The sequence below is a fragment of the Hyperoodon ampullatus genome (assembly GCF_949752795.1).
Source record: "Hyperoodon ampullatus genome assembly, chromosome: 5".
Classification (NCBI taxonomy): domain Eukaryota; kingdom Metazoa; phylum Chordata; class Mammalia; order Artiodactyla; family Ziphiidae; genus Hyperoodon; species Hyperoodon ampullatus.
Window position 1 is genome coordinate 8,636,018 of NC_136918.1, and position 21,779 is coordinate 8,657,796.

Below are 21,779 nucleotides of genomic sequence, written 5' to 3' on the forward strand. Positions count from 1 at the left end.
TTCAAACAGTCCTCCGCTCGCTTTGCCCAGGAGGCAGACTCTGGTTCCCCCTCCTCCACACACAGGCTTCCCCCCGAAATCATCCCAGCCCACATCCCCCCCCAGCCCTGGAATTCCAAACTGAGGACCAGCAAAAGTGCCTCTAACTGCCCTGGGGAGTGCCTTAAAATTAATAATCTAATGGTGACATAGTTTTAAAAGTTACTTATTTGCTCCTATCATTTTTTTTTTTTTTTTTTTAGATTTGGAAATGAAGAAATTGAGAGTATTTTCTCAGGCCTGGAGAACAAACAAAGGCTTCAAGGCCTTAGTCTGCGCTACTGTGGTCTAGGGCCACAGAGCGGGTCGAGGCTGGGCTCCACCATACGCCAGAGTGCCATTTGGTGAGAGGGTCCCCTGCTCCCCCTCCTACAACTTGGCACTGTTCTGTCTTGACTTATATAACTAGTTACTTACAGAGCCTACTAGCCCATGAGTTCCTTTGATTTTTTTGTTATGATGTTTTTAATCATCTTCTTCCCCTCCAGTTATTTTGTTTTCCTTTTCTTAATTATAATAGAAAGATCCCTTAGTTACATTTGAGAATCAAGGATGTCATGTTAAATGCATATTTTGGCCAGTTGATGTGGCTACTAGGTCTATTTTTTATGACGTGGTCTATTATTATTTATTATGATTATTTATTATTTTGTAACTAGGTCTGTTATTTTATGAGGTGAAGACCCAAATCCAAGTTTGAGAACGTGGAAAGAACAGCAAATGAACGGTGTGTTTCACCCCTTCCCCAGTGAGCTGCACCTTGATGGCAATCACTTGCAGTGTTCTGGAGCTCTGGGTCTCCTCTGACCCCTAGCAGAGTATGCAGAGACGCAGGGGAAAGACCAGCCAACCACTTCCTCACCAGACCCCAGGAATCCCCCTCAGGTGCTCCAAGGTAAGCAGTGGGGAACTTGGTGCTAAACTCTGTTGGGGCCATCTGAAAGAAGGAACATTTGCTTTGCGATTAAAAGTGACCTCCCCAGTGATCAGTGGAGATTCCTCTTCCTGAGAATGTGTGGGAGCAGAATAAAAGACCCCCAAAGATGTCTTTGTCCTAATCTTCAGAACCTGTGACCATGTTACCTCACATGGCAAAAGGATTGTTATAAGAGGGAGGCCAGAGGGTCAGAGTCAGAGAGAAGGAGATGGGACAGTGGAAGGAGATGTTGGAGTGAAGCGGGGAAGGGGCCATGAGCCAAGGAATGTAGGCAGCCTCTAGGAGCTGGAAAGGTCAAGGAAACGAATTCTTCCCCAGAGCCTCCGAAAGGAACGCAGGTCCACTGATGCCTTCACTTTTGCCTATAGGACCCATTTCAGACTCTGACCCCCAGAACTGTAAGGTAATACACTTGTATTGTTTTAAACCGCTAAGTTTGTGGTCATTTGTTACTACAGCAATAGGAAACTAGTACAGCATGTTAATCAGCTGTACTTTCAGTTAAAAGTGAAAGCAACTCAAACAGAACTAAAGATAAATAGGGATTTATTGGCTCACATAACTGAGACGTCCACAGGTGGAGCTGTCTCAGAGATGGCTGAATTCAGGAGCTCAAACCACATCATGAGGAAACTCCAAGTTTGCTGCTCGTGACTCTACTTCCCTTCCCAGGGTTGGCCTTCTCTCCCAGGACAGACAGGCTTCCTCCAAGCAGGAACAGCAGTTGACATGTCCGCCAGCAGTCCCAGGGCTATATCATCATTACTTGTAATCACCCAGAAAAGTGTGAACCTCTTTCTTCCGGTGACTGTGGGTCAAATCCTGTTGGAAGGCTCTAATTGGCTCTCCTTGGGTCACATATCTACCTCTTGGACCAATCCCTACAGTCCAGGTCATGGTAAACCATGATTGGCCAGGACTGATCACACACCCCATGGGGGTGGGGTGAAACACTGTGATGGGAGCACTACCAGAATCACAGGGTTTCCAGCGGGGAAGTGGCAGTCCCCCTCAAAGAAGTAGACAGATGAGGAGCACAGATGCAGGACAGACGAGAACAACAGCTGCTTACTTCCCCATAAGAGGGTTATCGTTTGTTTTCATAGATCCCAAGTACACATATTCATGACACATTTTAAAGCTGACTACTTTTAATCATTGGTAACAGTACATGGTAGCAAGTTAGTAGCATAGACTTAGAGTCAGACCTGGGTTCAAATCCTACTCCAGCTGTGTGTGACTCTGGGCAAATTGTCAAATTGATCTAACTTCAGTTTCTTCAGCTACAAAATAAACATAACGATAACTACCCCCCTGGTGTTTAGTGCAGTTTAAATGATATAATGTAAAGCAGTTAGCATATGCCTTACACACAGTAAGTCCTTGAGGGATGTTAATTATCATCATCACTATCATCATTATCATTACAGCAAAAACAACCCTTTCCTAGCTTGAAGCATGTTGGTGAACACGACCACTCTACTTGCTGGAAAAAAGTGGAGATAAACAGCTGAAGTCTAGCATACAGCATGGTGACTACAGTTAACAATGCTCTGGTGCATATTTGAAAGTTAAGAGAGCAGATCTTAAAAGTTCTTATCACGGGGGAAAAAATATTTGTGACTATGTGTGGTAATGGATGTTAACTAGACTTATTGTAGTGATCGTTTCACAACAGATACAAATATCGAATCATTACGTTGTACACCTGAAACAAATGTTATATGTCAATTAGATCTCAGTGAAAATTATTGAAATACAATTATTCTCTGACCCTTTTTCTGTGTCCTCACATGGCCTTTCCCAGGTGTGTGCACCCAGATAGAGAGAGCTCTCTGGTGTCTAATAAGGACACTATCCTAACTGATCAGGGCCCCACCCTTATGATCTCATTTAATCTTAAGTACCTCCATAGAGGCCCCATCTCCAAATACAGCCATACGGGGGGTTCAACCCAGTTTGTTTCAAGGCAGAGTTGTAAAGGTCAGGGACTGGGGAGCTCCAGGGGTCTGGCAGGATGTGCTACAGCATGGGTTGTGGGGGGTCGGTGCTGGATTTCTTGGCTCAAGAAGCACATTTGAGGGTGGCAAAGTCCAGCTGGAGGGGCTTTGATCCCACACCCCCTGGGGCCAGGTGAGGGCTGGCAAGATACCATAATCATTTTTATTGCCTCATATGCCTCTTCTTTTCATGTGTGGCTAATCCTGCTGGCAAAGAAGTGAAATCAAGATAGGAAAACTAATTTGCCTGAGCAGAGGTCTATCAATCCAGTTCTGAAACAGAAGGCACTTTTACTCTGTGCTGGTGTTACCGTTATGGACTGAACGTTTGTGTCATCCCCACTCCCCCCTGCCAAATTCATAGGTTGAAGTCTTCACCCCCAAAGTGATGATATTAGGAGGCGGAGGCCTTTGGAAGGTGATTAGATCATGAAGGTGGAGCCCTCATGAATGGGATTAGTGCCCTTATGAAAGAGACCCCAGAGAGTTCCCTAGCCCCTTCCACCATGTGGGGTTATAGCAAGAAGACGGCCATCTGTGAACCAGGAAGCAGGCTCTCACCAGACACGGAATCTGCTGGTACCTGGATTTTGGACTTCCCAGCTTCCAGAACTGCGAGGAATAAATGTTTATTGTTTATAAGCCACCCAGTCTATTGTGTCTTGTTATAGCAGCCCAAACACACTAAGAAAAAGAGTACACACAAACTTCCCAGTGGCTATGTTTGAGGGGGTGTGGATGGTTTTTTAAAATGTCCGGATTCTCACCTTCCATAATGACCCAGTACCTGTGGTTAATATCGTTGGTCACAATCATCATTCTACTCGGCAGACAAAGGTACGCTTGTCTCCCATCCAGTATCTGATCAGAATATCTCCTCTAGGGAGCAAAAACAAAGAGACAATTCAAAATATGAATATAAGCGTTAAGAAAATGAATGGCTCTAATAACTCAGTGACAAATCAATTTTTACACATCGTGTGGCTTCCAATTTTTGCTTTTTTTTTTTTTTTTTTTTTGCGGTAGGCGGGCCTCTCACCGCTGTGGCCTCTCCCCTTGCGGAGCACAGGCTCCGGAGCACAGGCTCAGTGGCCATGGCTCACGGGCCCAGCCGCTCCGCGGCATGTGGGATCCTCCCAGACCGGGGCACGAACCCGTGTCCCCTGCAGCGGCAGGCGGACTCTCAACCACTGCGCCACCAGGGAAGCCCCCAATTTTTGCTTTTAACAAAATTGAAGGACTTAAGTTATCAATGGACAGGTCATTAAAAAAGATTTTTTTGATCAACCACTATATTAATTTTTAGCCTGAAACTCAGGAGTTCAAAGAATTGAATAATACTGCTGTGATAAAACTCCTTCTAGGATTTATTTGAATTTTAGATGAGAAACAAATAATGTATTATAAGTATGTTCCATGCAATGTTTAGGATACACTTAAAATAATTATTCTTGTTTATCTGACATTAAATTGAACTGGGTGTCCTGTATTTGGGGGACGAGGGAGATTAGGTCTGGCATTATTCCATTGCCATCCACCTGAACAAGATTTCTCAGCAGTTCCAACTATAACAATGAAAAATAAAAAAACATTGATGCTGAAGCCTGCCTCATTTTAGCAGTAATATTCTTTAATGAATACATGAATTAATTATAAAAACAAATAAATAAAACAGCACCATCCATCTCTTTGGGCAAGGCAGTCAATAAAATTTTAGTTTTGTATTTAATTAGGATTTATCAAAATATATAAAATACATATGTTGTATTAATCAATTGCATACTTCTAAAATTGAGTAATAACTGCAGAAGAATTTTTAATACTTTAGAGGTTTATGAGCCCAAGAAATTTTTAAAATTTAAATATTTGTAAATGAAGCATTTTTATTACAGAGAAGTATCACAGGATGGCCTATAAATGACTTTCAAATATAAAATTCTGCAGAGTTAGTAAAATGGAAATAACAGTAAAAACACAGGAAAAAAAGGGAATCATGTAAAACTTTCAATCACTCAAAAAGAATTGCTCATGTTTTGAGCTGTTTGGGATTTTTTAATGCATGATGATGGGTATCAAAGTGCTTGGAATTTAGATTCCATCTGATATACTTAAAAGAATGGTGTAACAGACTTCATTTTTATTGTTTTAAATTTATTTATTTAATTTTATTGAAGTATAGTTGATTTACAATGTTGTATTAGTTTCAGGTGTACAACAAAGTGATTCAGTTATATATACATATATACCTATTTTTTTCAGATTCTTTTCCTTTATAGGTTGTTACAAAGTATTGAGTAGAGCTCCCTGTGCTATACAGTAGGTCCTTGTGGGTTATCTATTTATATATAGTAGTGTGTATATGTTAATCCCAAACTCCTCCCCCCTTCCCAGATTTTACTTTTAAACGTCAACATTTTCTACATGCTAGAAATTTCATTGTTTGAAATTTTAAAACTTACGATGAACAAGTTTAGATACAAGACTAAAAATGTACGAGACTGTACATAGCTCTTCCATATTCGTCTAGGATGTTATGAGGGCAAAAATGTTCTGAGGCCAGTGCTCCGTAAGGCCCAGATGTTTGGTTTCCTCTCTGTTCTGTGAGCTGCCCCAAGCCTCCTAGTAACTTTTCCTTGCCAGAGGTGGGCACAGAAGCCTTCTGTTGCCCACAGTCAAAGAGGCACGAATGCCAACGACAAGTTTGTTTCCTTAATCGCTTGTTATAACGTGTAAAATGCAATTGGTAACAATGCTCTTTCCTTCCTTCCTTCATATGTGTGTGTGTGTGCACCTGTGTCTTTCCTTACACACATTAGAGCATAAAACTAAGACCCCTGCCCCTGAGGAAGGGCTGGGAATGCCGTGTATGTGTGTGCCTAGGTGTGTGTCAAGGGTGGGGGAATCAGACAATTTTTAAAGTCATAAGAAATATAGAGCCGCTATAGTTTATTAGAAGATGATAACTGCTATGGAAAAATGAAAAAAATCAAGCAAGATAAGCACGTTTGGGAATCTGGTGTAGGAAAAGATGGTTGTGGTGCGAACTTATTTTATTTTTCCCCCAAATCCAAATAGCTTTCTTGTTTGCTAACTTTCTTATTCACACTCACACACACACACACACACACACTTTCATGAGCAAATGTAACCAATACTGAAAATTCTTAGAAGTGGAATTATAGGGCCAAAAGGCATGTAAATTTAGAATGACTTTAAATAGATGGTTGAGTATAGGCCTCCTTGAAGAGGTGGCATTTGTGAACAGACACAGAAGGTGAGGGAGTGAGCCTGCGGATAAATGGGGAGCATTCCAGGAATGCCCCAGGGCTTTGCACAAGGAGCAGCAGGTGCCTGGCCAATAACAGGGGCCAGGGGGTCACGGGCCTTGTTAGCTAGCAAGGCGCCGAGGAATCAGGACTTAGTTGGGACTTAGGTTTGAGAAGGACCCTCAATCTGCGTAGCAAACAGATTGGGTGTGGGTGGAGGGCACAGAGATCTTTCGGAAGGCCGTTGTCATCCAGATGAGAGGTGGTGGTGAGAGGTGAGAGGCTTCCACCCAGGTGAGACTAGGGCAACAGCAGAGGAGGTTCTACATCTACACTGTGTCCTGATGGATGGGATGTGGGGTGCAAGAGAAAGGAAAAGAAGGGTCCAGAATGACTCCAGTGTGATAACGCACCAATATGTATTTTTAAACATGCCAAAAATGTGTTCCTCTCTGCTACGTTCTTACTAATTCCCGAGATTGGAGCCACTTTTATAGAGGGCAGCTGTGGAGCGGAAAGAAGAATTTACACAAGGCCCTGCAGGATGATTTTTGGAGCCCTGCTTGGTTGCATAGTCTCCTCAAGCCTTTGAGGGGAGAAACATGAAAAAGACAGGACTGAAGTGAAGTCAATGGGTCAGATAATTCTCTTTTATGAGAAATACCTCTGTCCAAAGTGTACATAAAATGAAGGCAATAACCTATATTGAAGTGTGTCAAAAATCCATTCATGGGCTTCCCTGGAGGCGCAGTGGTTGAGAGTCCGCCTGTCGATGCAGGGAACACGGGTTCGTGCCCCGGTCCGGGAAGGTCCCACGTGCCACGGAGCGGCTGGGCCCGTGAGCCATGGCCGCTGAGCCTGCGCGTCCGGAGCCTGTGCTCGGCAACGGGAGAGGCCACAACAGTGAGAGGCCCGCGTACCACAAAAAAAAAAAAAAAAAAAAAAAATCCATTCATGCGGACTTCCCTGGCGGTCCAGTGGTTGAGACTCCACACTTCCACTACAGGGGGCACGGGTTCGATCTCTGGTTGGGGAACTAAGATCTCATGCTGCACGGTGCAGCTGAAAACAAAAAAAAGTCCATTCATGCAACTTTGAATTAGCTTTTTTTAATCTTTTCTATTTTTCCATACAGCCAGACAGAGAGGAAGTACAACCTTGAACCAGATTACAAAGTCATCTGGAGGTGTAACAGTGAAAACTACTTCAGGGAAAAAGAAGAGAAAAAAAAGGTATTTTTGTGGTTGTTTCAACTATTCCTCCCACTTCCTTCATCTTGTAAATCACTTCCTCCTTTCATAGGCTGTGTGTTCCCCTTACTAAAGTAATTACCCCAAACAGAGAGAAAAACTCAAGTGGAGAAAAACAAGACTCATCTGATGGCTTCATATAAACCAAATATAGAACAGCTTAGCCATATCCACCACAGGAATATGTCTTTGGCACATTCAACAGGGCCAAAAAACAATTATGGAAATATCTCTGCAATAAACAGCCAGCAGGACCTGATAAATTCAGCTTGGAAACTTTTCTCCTATGCTTATTCCTTAGAAGCAGAAATGGAGTCATTCAGAGGGAACTTTAAGAAGTCACCAGCGGGCCTCCCTGGTGGCGCAGTGGTTGAGAGTCCGCCTGCCGATGCAGGGGATACGGGTTCGTGCCCCGGTCTGGGAGGATCCCATATGCCGCGGAGCGGCTGGGCCCGTGAGCCATGGCCGCTGAGCCTGCGCATCCGGAGCCTGTGCTCCGCAACGGGAGAGGCCACAACAGTGAGAGGCCCGCGTACCACAAAAAAAAAAAAAAAAAAAAGAAGTCACCAGCTCCATAACCTCTGAGCAGGATTAAACTAAGGGAGAAGCTGTCCAGTGTTAAAGTTTTGTAGGGAACCAGGATTCTGTTCCCAGCACTTGCCCTGATGCCTAGGTTTCAGCATCCTGTTCTGCAAGTCGAGCACTTGTGCTCACAGCTTCCTAAATTCCACTCCAGCTTTAACATTTTGAAGTTATGAAGAGACAGCACAAGATGATCAATCACCGAGTGTGTCAGCAGCACAGTCTTTGAGAAACTCCTTGTGGAAGCTAACCTAAATTTCTGTTATTCCATTTTAGTCCACTTTGGTTTTTTTGTTTGTTTGTTCGTTTTGTTCTGGTGTTCTTGTTGGTTTCTTTCATTTTGTTTTGTTTTTAATAGCCTGTGGAAGGCAATAGGCCCTTATAATAAAGCTCTTCACCCTTTGGCTTTCTCTTCCTCAATTTTAATCTGTTCTTGTGTGGTCTTTTTTCTGTCCTTGAATTATCCTTGCATCTTTTCTGTGAAATCTCACTGAATTCAAAAAATACAATTTTATGATCTAAAAAGCCAGATGAAAAGGTAAAGTGAGAACATTTATCAGACCCTGGCTCTGTTGTCTGATGTAAATATAGTCTTTCTGCTGGATAGTGCTAGTAGATTCTGGAAAATCTACTAAAGGGAGAAGGAGGAAGGAGTTGGAGGGGGGAGCAGCACCATGCTAGGTCATCATTTGTGTTAGACAGTTACCATCCGGGAATATTTTCAACCAAGGATGCTTTCAGAGGAGTTCCTCTGGGGACGAGGAGGATCAGTGTCTCCAAGACAGGCAGCCACAGAGAGGACAGTCCTTACACTGGGCCAGATGACATCTGAGGGGAGAGGACTGCTGGGCCACTCATTCTAACTCTGCATCTAGACTTTACAGAAGGCAGTAGCAGGGACAAAGACAAGGCATATGCATCATGCTGTGCAGTCAAGTCGGCACTGCAGAAAGACCAAAAGGACAAAATCTATCTGGGAACTTCAAGGCTTCCCAAGGTTGGAGAGAGTCTCTGACCACTTCCATTTGTTAAGCTACTTGAGCTAAAAAAAATTTTTCAGTTAGTTAATAGCAAAGGTTTAAAAATGCATACTATTTGAAGTCTTTATATTTAACAAGCAAACTCTTCTAACACACATAAAAACACAGAGAATACCTGCCTGCCCTCATTAGGTGATGACACCAGGGTCTGAATGTGAGTCCTTCATGAATATGACGCCTCCTGTGCACCAGCCCTCACTCGAGCCCTCCAGACCGCCACCCTTAAGTAGGCCCTGAGATGTTAAACCCTTACGGAGGGTGAATAGTTTGAGGAAAAAGTTTTTTCTAAAAAGCAATACTATTAGTTATCCTTTAGCTCTTAAATAATAGCTATGTTAAGGCCCAGGTCACAATAGCAACCTTTCAGTTACTAAAACCTGACCCGAAAGTACCAAACTTGCTTCTTCTGACCTTCATGAGCTAGCTGTATACACTCTCCTGCCAGGCCCCCCGGGGAGTCCAGTATCTTACAGTTTTCCAGGCTCTATGTCATTCTTTCAGTCAACACTAATGGAATTAAATGTCCTCAGGGCCATTTTTGGCTGGTGTGTGAGTGATGTAGCGAGAGGGATCCCCGGTCTCTGCCCCAGGGAACGATCTTCCGGTCACTGCAGAAGATGGTTATCAGGTTCCAGCTCTGTGTGGGGCCCAAGGTGTGCTCTTGCCTTTTAGGGGTGTATTAGTTTCCCAGGGCTGCCATAGCAAAGTACCACAGACTGGGTGGCTAAAACAACAGAAATGTATCATCTCACAGTTCTGGAGCCTGAAAATCAAGATCAAGATGTTGGCAGAGTTGGTTCCTTCTGGAGGCTTTGAGGGAGAACCTGTTCCTTGCCTCTCTCATGGCTTCTGCTGGATTAATGGCCATCTTTGGTGTGCCTTGGCTTGTAGATGCATCACACCAGTCTTTGCCTCACGTTCCCCTGGCGTTCTCCCTGTGTGTGTCTGTGTCCAAATTTCTCCTTTTTATAAGGACATCAGTCATACTGGATTAGTGGCCCACTGTACTCTAGTATGACCTCATCTCAACTAATTATATCTGCCATGACCCTATTTCCAAATAAGCTCACTTTCTGAGGAACTGGGGGTTAGGACTTCAGCATATGAATTTTGGGAAGAGACACGATTCAATTCATAATGAAAGGACTCAGAATGTAGTTTTGAGACAGGATATACACCTAGGAAATGAAAAACCACACAAGGCAGCATCTGCCAAGGGCCAAATATGGACACTGGGTTCAGAGGGCATTCTCCCCAGAGATGGAATTGGAGAGAAGGCTTTGTGAATGAGCTAGGAGCTAACCTGATGTGAAAAGAAAGGACTTATATGGAGAAAGACTTAAGTGAGGAAGAAAGGCCTGAATGCAAGCCACAGAGGGGCTGAATAGACATTTTTCCAAAGGAGACATACAGATGGCCAACAGGCACATGAAAAGATGCTCAACATCACTAATTATTAGGGGAATGCACATCAAAGCCACAATGAGATATCACCTCACACCTGTTAGAATGGCTATAATAAAAAAGGCAAGAAAAACAAGTGTTGGTGAGGATGTGGAGAAAAGGGAAGCCTCAAACACTGTCAGTGGGAATGTAAATTGGTGCAGCAGAGATTCCTCAAAAATTAAAAATAAAACTACCATATGATCCAGTTATCCCACTTCTGGGTATTTATCCAGAAGAATGCAAAAACACTAATTCAAAAAGATATATGCACCTCTATGTTCATTGCAACATTATTTACAATAGCCAAGATATAGAAACAACCTACGTGCCCATCAATGGATGAATGGATAAAGAAGTTGTGGTGTACATACAATGGAATATTACACAACCATTAAAAAAAAAAGAAATCTTGCCATTTGCAACAACATGGATGGATCTTGAGGTTATTATACTAAGTGAAATAAATCAGACAGAAAGACAAATACCATATGATTTCACTCATGTGGAATATAAACAAACAAACAAAAACCAAAATAAATGAACAAACTGAATCAAAACAAACACACAGACACAGAGAACAGAGTAGTGGTGACCAGAAGGGAAGGGCATTGGGGTGGAGGGTGAAATGGGTAAAAGGGATCAATTGTATGGTGATGGATGGAAACTAAATTTTTGGTGGTGAGCACACTGTAGTGTATACAGAAGTAGAAATATAATGTTGTATACATGAAACATATAATGTTATAAGCCAATGTTATCTCAATAAAAAATTTAAAAAATATTTTTTAACTAAAAAACAATGTAAGCGGGGCTTCCCTGGTGGCGCGGTGGTTGAGAGTCTGCCTGCCGATGCAGGGGACACGGGTTCGTGCCCCGGTCCGGGAAGACCCCACATGCTGCTGAGTGGCTGGGCCCGTGAGCCATGGCCGCTGAGCCTGCACATCCGGAGCCTGTGCTCCGCAGCGGGAGAGGCCACAACAGTGAGAGGCCCACATACTGCAAAAAAAAGAAAAGAAAAAAACCCCAAAACAATGTAAGCCACAAGCCTACAAGTTTAGCTGGAACAAGAGGATGCAGGAGGATGGACCTGGCAAGACGGTGTGGGTCACGTTAAGGAGGACTTTGCATGTCAGGCCATGAGTTTGGACTTAATCCAATGGACAGTGGGAGCCATTAAAGTCTTTTGTCTCCCAAGGAATCCTGTGCCTCAAATCAACAGAAACAACTTTGTATCTAAGATGTATTTACTTTATAGCTTCTTTTCAAAGTAGAGCATTTTCATGCTATCCAGAATTCACAAAACAAATTAAAAAACAGCTTCCCATATTGGATAATTACTTTCATAGTCATAAGGTGTTTATTTGTCTGGGGATGAGTTTGGTCTTTGGTAGAAGAGTTTTACTTGTTTCAAAATAAAGGGTCAGACTGAGCTGATTTACATCAACCTCCTGGGTGAGGAGTCCAGATGGTTTCCATTTGGTTCCAATTGGAAACAGCCAAACTATTTTTATGCTCGCCCCTTTGTGGACAAGAGGCTTTTGGCCTGCTGCTTGGAAAGTTGAACTCACAATATTGTATGAGTCAAAACCCCCATTCAGAAGCCTGACACACTTTATTTTCCTTCCAAATGCATGATTACAAGAACGTGACAACTTTACATTTAGCAGCCATCTGCAAGTTGATAGAAGAGGCAAAATATTCCATTTCTATGCTTGCAGAAGGTAGAAGTCTGTTTGTCCAAGCCAGTCTTGCCTCAAAGCATCACTGAATATGAAAAATTATTAGAACAGTGTTTCTCAAACTTGAGCAGCATTAGAGGCACCTGGAGGCCTTGTTAAAACACAGATTGCTGGATCCTGCCCCCGCAAGGATCTGAATCAGTAGGTCTGAGATAAAGCTGGAGAATTTGCATTTCTATTAAGTTCTCAGGTGATGCTGATGCTGTTAGTCCAGGGCCCACATTTCGAGAACCACTGTTTTAGACTTGAAGAAAATCAGATTGCCTACTCTTGATTTATTTTGCTGAGCAAAGAAAATCAGAAAGCAGAGTGAGGCTCCTAGATGCCTCTTCTCTGCCATGGAAAGCACAGAACAAACAGGGACCAGACCTGTTTCTGTTCTGGCTTCTTTGTCTCTTCTAGACTCAGTCTGGCCACCTCTGAGCCCCGTGGCCCTGTACCAAGGGTTTACAAGAACTGTCGACCCTGGGCCTGGAGGGTGATCGGCACTCACTTGGGTGATGTCTGGCTTGACTTATCCTAGTCACAGGCTTGTCAGGTTCATAAAGAGCCAGAAGATGGCTGAAGACTGAAAGTCACAGAAAGGTCATCAGGAAGAGTCATCTGCAGATAAGGCAGCTTCCCTGCGCCCCTTTCAGTCCCCAAGCTTGGGATTGATCAGACCCTAACTACAGTACTAATGCCACCCAGGTGGCAAATTCACTTCCCAAAATAAAGCATTATTGCTTATATCATCGGCAGAGACCATAGGGATGCTTAGTGGCATTAAGGAATGCAAGGTCAAGTTCAAAAGTCAAGATGAAATCTTCAAAACAGCTTTATTAGTTCCAAGTCAGGAAGTTACTGGTTATAATCCAGAAATTATTTTACTCAGGATTTTATCGTGAGTGATAGCTAAACAATGGAAACCGTTGTGGACAGGTTCCAAAGTCCAAGGTGTGAATCATCCAACACTAATTACACTTTGTTTCCTTAAGTCCTTCAATCAATAGAATTTATATTCTGGCTGATAAACCTCTGGTAATTACACAGAAAATCATGTATGCTCCTTGTTGATGGAAAGAAGCTGTTTTAATAAGTTAAAAAAAAAAAATCAACGTCAAGAAGAAGGTCCTACCGGGACCTGGCATCCACAGATGAACATTTGAGAAGTGGTTCACAGTCTGATGCCCACAGGAATGTGTGATGCCCACCTGTTGGTCTCAGAAACGGCTAGATGAGGACCCCCTCTGGGGAACTTCTGGTTCCATGAAAATTTACACTTGACCTTTGGGAGTTGGCCCATATGGGAAACAGAGCTCTCTCTGGAAGGAATGAGAAGAGGTTCATCAACTGGGAAAGAGAGGGCATTCTAGGTAAAGGGAACCACGTGAGAAGAGGCTCACGGGATGAAAGTGCCTGGAGTGTTCAGCATATGGGAAGTGTGACATTGACCACAGAGTGGTCAGGTCATTGGTAGAGGGCTGGAGGATGTAGCTGGAAAGGCCAGTGGAGCCCACATGGCCAAAAGCCATGAATGCTGTTAAGGAGTAGGACTTTCTCCTGTGAGCAAAGGGGGAGCCATGATGCTTTTGCAGCAAGACAGTGACATAATAAGAACTGGATTTTTACAAAGAACTTCCAGCAGCCTTACAGAACTTGTTTTAGAGATAGGGACATCTGGATGACGGGAGATGAGTTTGGAGATTTTTACAGTAGAAGATAAAGTGCAGAACTGAGCCTGCAGTGATGGAAAGGTAGAATCTAGATATATTTAGGAAGGAGAATTGACAGGACCTAGTAGCCAGTGCAATGAGGGTGGTAAGAAAGATTCTGAAATCAGGGACAATTGGGGAATCCTGGCAATTAACCAAAGAGAAAATGGGAGAAAGCTCAAGGTAGGGCAAGTCCACACTGGATCTGTGGTGTGGCTCCTAAGGGAAGTATGCAGTTGTTGTAAATATGTATCCAATCCTCAGGCAGTGGCAGAAGGGGGACATCTGACACACGGAGGTTCTCCATCAGGTTGCACCCATTCCAGGGTTTCAATGACATGAAGTCCAGCAGTAATATTTGCTGTGCACTACATGCCTCTACAACCATTATTTCACCATGCTTCCCAGTCAATCTTCACAATACCTCTAGGAGGTGAGTATTATGATCTATACATCAGCAATGAGGATATTTAGGTTCAGAGAAGTTAAGTGACTTTCTGGGGCGTCACACAGCATTTTTCAGAGAGGTTTCAAACCTGGAGATTCTGCTCATTTCAGTACACCACCCTGTCTCAGGCACAACTGGCATCTCTGGTTGCTAAATTCTCTGAGACAGAGGAGCGTACATTAAAGTTGTCATTGTTGGTGAGCTTGTTTTTGTTTTAAAGTAAAGGAAGTGTAAGATTAGGTAAAAACAGGTTGGAGTGAATACAGCTGGGGTGGATCATGTATTACCAGGGGCTGAGCATGTACTTACTCTTACTCCAAGGAATTTGTTTCCCATTCAGAGAAAAGAATTTGGTTCTGCTTGAACTTTAGTTAGAGGCCTGCAGCAGGAAATCCCTGTGCTAAAGGAGCATCAGCCTTCCTACCCTCTAACAGGGCACTGGGACTAAGTAGAGGTCTAAATTCTGGAGCATGCCTTGGACTAGCATTTTCCAAATTGCTTATTTTTCATGGGCCCAGATGACGTTGTTACCTCTCTTACCACCAACTGCAGGGAGATTTGGATTGTTTTTTCCCATAGGGATGCAAGCTGGACCAGGCCAATCACAAGCCTGGAAGCTCCCTTCCTCTCCAATGGCACATATTTATGCCATGCTGGCTCGGGTCGGGGTGTAGACTGGCTGAGACCATTTTGTTTCTTTTCCTGCAAAGCTGAGTGGCTGCAAAGGAATTTGGCCTCTGGCCTTTGGCCTTGGTCCCCCTGGCCTCATGCTTCATCACTGCTGCTTTCTGGCATGCCAGAAGGGGGCAAAAAGAAATGAGTGCCACATGCAATTAGGATCCACATGGCTAATCATCCTGGGCAGTCAACTCTTCACAGGTGTTTATATTTGTGAAGAGATTTCAAAACTAGAAAAATCATATTTTATTCGTGTTCATGAGTTGTCTCAGGGCATTATTAACCACGCTATGCTTGGAAAAACAATGAATGGTGAGATAAAATTTTCCACAATATGATTACACTGTTATTCATTAATTCACTCATTTATTCAACAGTTACCTACGGCGTACCAGATACTGTGCTAGTATATTGTTATATTATTCATAATGGCTGTCATTTGCTATCATTCCCACACCCTGAATGTAAGGACAAATGAGATTTGGACAAGTTAGGCTTATCCCCAGTAAAACTAAAGGATGGGCTCGTTTTCACCCCTCCAACTATGTTTCGAAGGAAAATCAATCCTGCCTATTTCCTTCAATAACTCAGCAGATTAGATTCATATCCAAATAAACCAACTGAATCTTTTTTTAAAGCATGCTTTTTTTTTTCTTTACTGGCAGAGTAGAATAACCCAATGTCAAATTTATTACCTTTCCCTAAAAAGTCAGTTCTCTTTCATGACCTGAAAACATCCCCTGAGTTATCATCCACTCTCCTCTCTTCCTGGCTCTTCCCACACACTAGTTAACATTCACTCTCAGCTTTATGGAGGCAGGAAGTTTTGTCTCTTTTCTTCCCTGTTGGATTCCCAAAAGCTAGAACTGTCCCTGGCACATAATAGGAGCTCAAAAATACTTGTCGAATGCTGAATGAATTCAAGTACAGAAGCCTAACCCATTTAGCCCTGGGGTTAGGTTCTCAAGTCAGCATGTCAGGCAAAATTATTGTGTAACTAAAGAAGCCTTTTTTTTTTGGCCACACGGCTCACGGGATATTAGTGCCCTGACCAGGGATTGAACCTGCGCCACGGCAGTGAAAGTGCCGAGTCCTAATAACTGGACTGCCAGGGAATTCCCTAAATGAGTCTTTTTTTTTTTATTTTATTTTTTATATAGCAGGTTCTTATTAGTTATCTATTTTATACATATTAGTGTATACATGTCAATCCCAATCTCCCAATTCATCCCACCACCACCGCCACCCCGCCCCCTGCTTTCCCCCCTTGGTGTCCATATATCTGTTCTCTACATGAGCCTTTAAAATCCCTTAAACTGCCTGCACGAGACAACATATAGATATATTATCTCTAAGTTCCGTGCATTTTCTTCCCCAACTTTGGAATAGATCACTGGTTTTCAGTCGGGCCCCCACATGCAGTAGTTGGCTGGGGTTCCGAGGGTCATGTTGCACATAAAGCATCTACCCTCAAACGCTTGGAGGCCCCCGGGAAGTGACAGGCTTTGAGACTGACTGGAGGTTCAGCTCTCCCATCTCACACTCAGAAGTGGATAAGCCAGCGTTATGTCCACGGCTCTTTTCTCCATCCCCTTCCTGTTTTTTTCTTTGCCAAACTCCTAAACTTGTAAATCAAGTGTGAACATGATGCCACCCCACAGCACTGACCCTGAACTTTGTGAAAGCTGGATAGAACACGGATGTACCAGACTCCAGGACCACTGAACTCAGTCATGAAGTCTATGAAGGCAGGACAGTTCTTCCTCCACATTTGTCCTTCTAGAGCTCAAAAAATATGACAACTTTGCAGGCTCTTTTAGAAGGGTGAATCCCTGTAAAAGGGCTATCATTTCCCCGGGACCAGCAGACAATGCATTCAGCTTCTACTGAGAACTTCTAGAGACATCGATTTTCTCTTTAGCCAAAGTAAAGGCAACAATTTAAATCTTAAATGAGATTTTCTTTCATACAGAGCAATTTTGGGCTTGCTGTTGTAAAGAATAAAAGATGTACTGGGTATTTTTAAAAAGGACTTCTTAAATTATATGTATTTCCTTGACTATATTGCCAAATGCATCCACTCACACAAGTAAAATCAGTATAATCTTAAAAAATAAAATCAACTTAGCTGGTCGAATGGGGGAAATATTGTCTAAAAATAATCAAATACTCTTATCTTTTTATAGGAATCAAGAAAAAAATTAAAGATTTGACCGAAGCTGGTCCTTGTTTAGTGAAGTTGTATTTGGCAGATAATGGCATAGATGGAAAAGGAAAACAAGGAGAGAATGATTTGCTGGAATTCACTCAAATTGTAACAAGGTGAGTAGAAAATTAAGAGGCTTTATTTGTTCACCTTCCAAAACGAGGTGCTTGGGTTAATCATGGGGACAATGATTTAATTGCATCTTGTTAACAGTGCCAAGTGAGATTTTTCAGCTGAGAGGGAAGGAGTGACCCATTTTGGTCTTCGTATGTGATCTTATGGGAAGGCCTGAAATCATAAAAATGGCATGGCGGACAGTTGCATGTAAGCCCACAAAGAGGTCTCAAAGACCTCACTAGAAGCCCCATTTTAAGAAGTTGGCAACTAAGGAAAGGCGAGAGGTATGACTTCCAGATTTTTCTTCCCTAAGGTCAAGATATGTAAATTTTACAATGTAAAATGTAAGCAATGTGACCTGAGGAAGAAAGGCAGCCTACTCAGGAGGGAACACTCCTTTGTGTATGATTACAAAGTTATCCCCACCTCCTTAGGGAGAAAGAGCTATTCTCAAAAGCTTCTGGAAAACAGAATATTTCCTTGCCATGTTTATCTTCACAACCTTGAACGTCTCCACTTACCCAGTGGAGTAATCCACATACCCAGTAGGCCAAGCCACAAGTGAGCATCTGCAGCACTGTAAGAAAGCTTTCTGGATTGTCTCTAGGCTACACCATCTTAGGACATCAGTACTTACAGCACCTTGGGGCAATCAAGGGCAACAGAACATAGCCAAGATTGGAGGATTGAGGCCTTGATTGATGGCTATTTATTATTTTAGAAGAAAAAGATTCCTTCTCTAATATACTTCCTTATTCAGGAAGGTTGGGAAGATTTACAATTTGGATAGCTTTGCTGTGATTTTTATAATCAATATATTAATAAACATTTTATTAAACTTTTAATATAGCACTAGATTTAATATATTGCTGATGTACTGTCCTTTTAGTATATTGCTAACATTTTGTTAAGAATTTTTGCATCTATGTTCATGAAAGATATTAGTCCATACGTTTCTTGTAATGTCTTCAGATGGTATTGGGGATCAGGGTAATTCTGGCCTCACAGAATGAGTTAGGAAGTGTTCCCTCCTCTTCTATTTTATGAAATAATTCGTGTAGAATTGTCATTATTTCAACTCTAAATATTTGATAGAATTCACTAGTCTTTGAAGACACCTGGACCTGGAGTTTTCTTTACGGGAAGATTTTAAAACTACAAATTCAATTTTTCAATAGATAGAGGGCTATTCTGGTTATTTGTTTCTTGGGTAAAGCTTTGTTAGTTTGTATCTTTTTTTTTTTTTTTTTTTTTTTTTTTTTTTTTTTTTTTTTTGTGGTACGCGGGCCTCTCACTGTTGTGGCCTCTCCCGTTGCGGAGCACAGGCTCCGGATGCGCAGGCTCAGCAGCCATGGCTCACAGGCCCAGCCGCTCCGCGGCATATGGGATCCTCCCAGACCGGGGCACGAACCCGCATCCCCTGCATCGGCAGGCGGACTCTCAACCACTGCGCCACCAGGGAGGCCCGTTAGTTTGTATCTTTTTAAGAAGTTTGTTCATGGCATGTAAATTTTCAAATTTATTGGCATAAAGTTATTCATATATTCCCTTCTAATCTTTTTCATGTAGGATCTGTAGCAATGTCTCCTCTTCCAAGTTTGAAACTGATAATTTGTTTTCTCTTTTCCAATTAATCTGATTGGAAATTTATCAATTTTATTGATCTTCTCAAAGAACCAGCTTTTGGTTTTCTCTAATGTTTTTCTTTTTTCAATTTCATTGATTTGTTCTTTTATCTTTATTATTTCTTTTATTCTGCTTACCTTCAGTATAATATGCTCTTCTCTTTCTAGTTTACTAAGGTAGAAGTGAAGCTTAAGTTATTGATTTTAAACCCTTTTATTTCAAATATAAATGTTTATATTAACACTAAGCACTCTTTCATTGCATCCTACAAATTTTGATAGGTTGTATCTTTATTGTCATTCAACTCAAGCTATTTTCTAATTTCCCTTTTGATTTCTTCTTTGACCTATGGGTTATTTAGAAGAGTGCTGTTTAGTTTCCACATATTTGTTAAACTTTTCGATATTTTTCTTTGGTTGATCTCTACGTAAATTCTGCTGTGGTTGGAGAACACGATTGTTTTATGGCTCAGACTACGATCAATCTTAGTAAATCTTCCATGTGCACTTGAAAAGAATGTGTATTCTACTGTTACTGGAGGAAATGTTCCATAAATATAAGCTAGCTCAAGTTGGTCAGAAGTGTTGTCCAAGTCTGCTGTATCTTTACAAATTTTCTGTTAACTTGCTCTATCAATTATTGAGAGAGAGAGATAATTGTGACTTTGTTTATATCTCCTTGCAGTTTAATCAGTTTTGCTGCATGTATTTTGAAGCTCTGTTATGAGGTGCATAAAGATTTAGGATTGTTAAGTCTCTTGAAGAATTGACCCTCATTATCATTATGAAATCCTTAGTAATATTTCTCTCTTATCTCTGGTATTAGTCCCTTCTCTGAAATCTACTTTGACTAATATTAATATAGCTACTCCAATCTTATTTTGATTAATATTAGTGTGATATATCTGTCTCTATCCTATTACTTTTAACCTATCTATATTATTATATACAAATTGGGTTTTCTGTAGACAGCATATAGTTGAGACCTTTCAAAAAAATCCACTTGGACAATCTGTCTTTTAATTGTTGTTTAGACCATTATATTTAATATGATTATCAATATAGTTGGATTTTTAATCTACCATCATGCCATTTGTCTTCTTTGTCTCATTTGTTCTTTGTTCAATTTTAACTATTTTTCTGCCTGTTTTTGGATTGACTAATATTTATAAGTCCACTTTTATCTCTTTTATTGTTTCATTAGCTATACTAGTCTTTTTTTTAGTGGTTGCTCTAGTGTTTACACTATTCATTTTAGTTTATCACAATTTACCTTCAAATAATATACTACTTCACTTATAGTTTAAGAATCTTACAATAGTATGTTTCCATTCCCTCCCATTCCTTGTTTTATTGTTGCCATTTCCATTCCCTCCCATTCCTTGTTTTATTGTTGCCATATATTTTACTATTACAAATGTTATAAATCCCAGAATACGTTATTATTATGTTTGTTTTAATCAGTTAATTTTTTTTAAATAAGAGGGGAAGTTTTTCATACTTATTCACATATTTACCATTTCTAGTGTTCTTCATTCCTTTGGATATATCCAAATTTCTATCTAGTATCATTTTCCTTTTTTTTTTTTTAACACTTCACAAATTTGTGTCTCATCCTTGTGCAGGGGCCATGCTAATCTTCTCTGTATTGTTCCAATTTTAGTATATGTGCTGCTGAAGACAGCACTAGTATCATTTTCCTTTTATCTGAAGGATTTTCTTTATACATTTCTTATAGTCCTGACCTGCTGGTGATGAATTCTCTGAGTTTTAGTATGTTTAGAAAGTTTCTTTTGCCTTCATTTAAAAAAAACTTTTTTTCTGAATATAGAATTCTTGGTTGACATTTAATACTTTCAAGATGTTGCTCCACTGTCTTATGCTTGCATTGTTTCTGAAAAGAAGTTCACTGTCACTTTTATCTTTGTTCTTTTGAACATAATTTCTTTTTTCTCTAGCTGCTTTTAAGACTTTCTCTTTATTACTCTAGTGACCTACAATGTAAACTCATAAAGACAGCTTAGTCCAAATTTAACATCCATGGCCTTTGTATCATTCATCTATTCTAGGCCTTTTCAACCTCACTTTATCTCATAGGCAGTGGGTGATCTTCTGATGTGACTTCTGAAGTGAGCTACATGCTCACCTCAAGGACAGCTCCCCTCCCCATTTCCACTTTTGCAGATCTAACACACATTTTCCTTCTGCACCTCTCTGCGGTGCTGATACGCTGGTGCCCTGGAAGTAGAAGCACCATCTTCACAACCCTCCCCCTCTACCCTAGCAAGTCCAGTTCTGGGCCAGCTGTAGAGCATGTTGGAGGATGATCAAAAAGGCTCCAGGGCTTCCCTGGTGGCGCAGTGGTTGAAAGTCCGCCTGCCGATGCAGGGGACGTGGGTTCGTGCCCCGGTCCGGGAAGATCCCACGTGCCGCGGAGTGGCTGGGCCCGTGAGCCATGGCCGCTGAGCCTGCGCGTCCAGGGCCTGTGCTCTGCAATGGGAGAGGCCACAACAGTGAGAGGCCCGCGTACTGCAAAAAAAAAAAGGGGGGCTCCAGGAGCACTTTGAGGAACAGATTTATGGTTCCTCACCTTTTATCATTGAGGGTCCTGAGTATCTACAAAGGAGGAGCTCAGTGAATGAATGGGGAGGCAAGGGACTTGTCAGGGGGCCTGCTAGCAAAGTCAGTTCCAGGGGTCTGCTTAATTGAATA

At 41.8% G+C, this 21,779-nt stretch overlaps 1 pseudogene across 1 annotated transcript in view; it reads left to right on the top strand.

The window, feature by feature from the left end:
* The window catches only part of LOC307053187, a 46,358-nt pseudogene that overhangs the window by 8,576 nt on the left and 16,003 nt on the right, over positions 1-21,779 (top strand). Inside the window, exons 4-6 of the transcript in view lie at positions 243-383; positions 789-934; positions 17,306-17,441. The product of the transcript in view is annotated as an uncharacterized misc_RNA (transcript). The remainder of the gene's footprint in view (positions 1-242; positions 384-788; positions 935-17,305; positions 17,442-21,779) is intronic.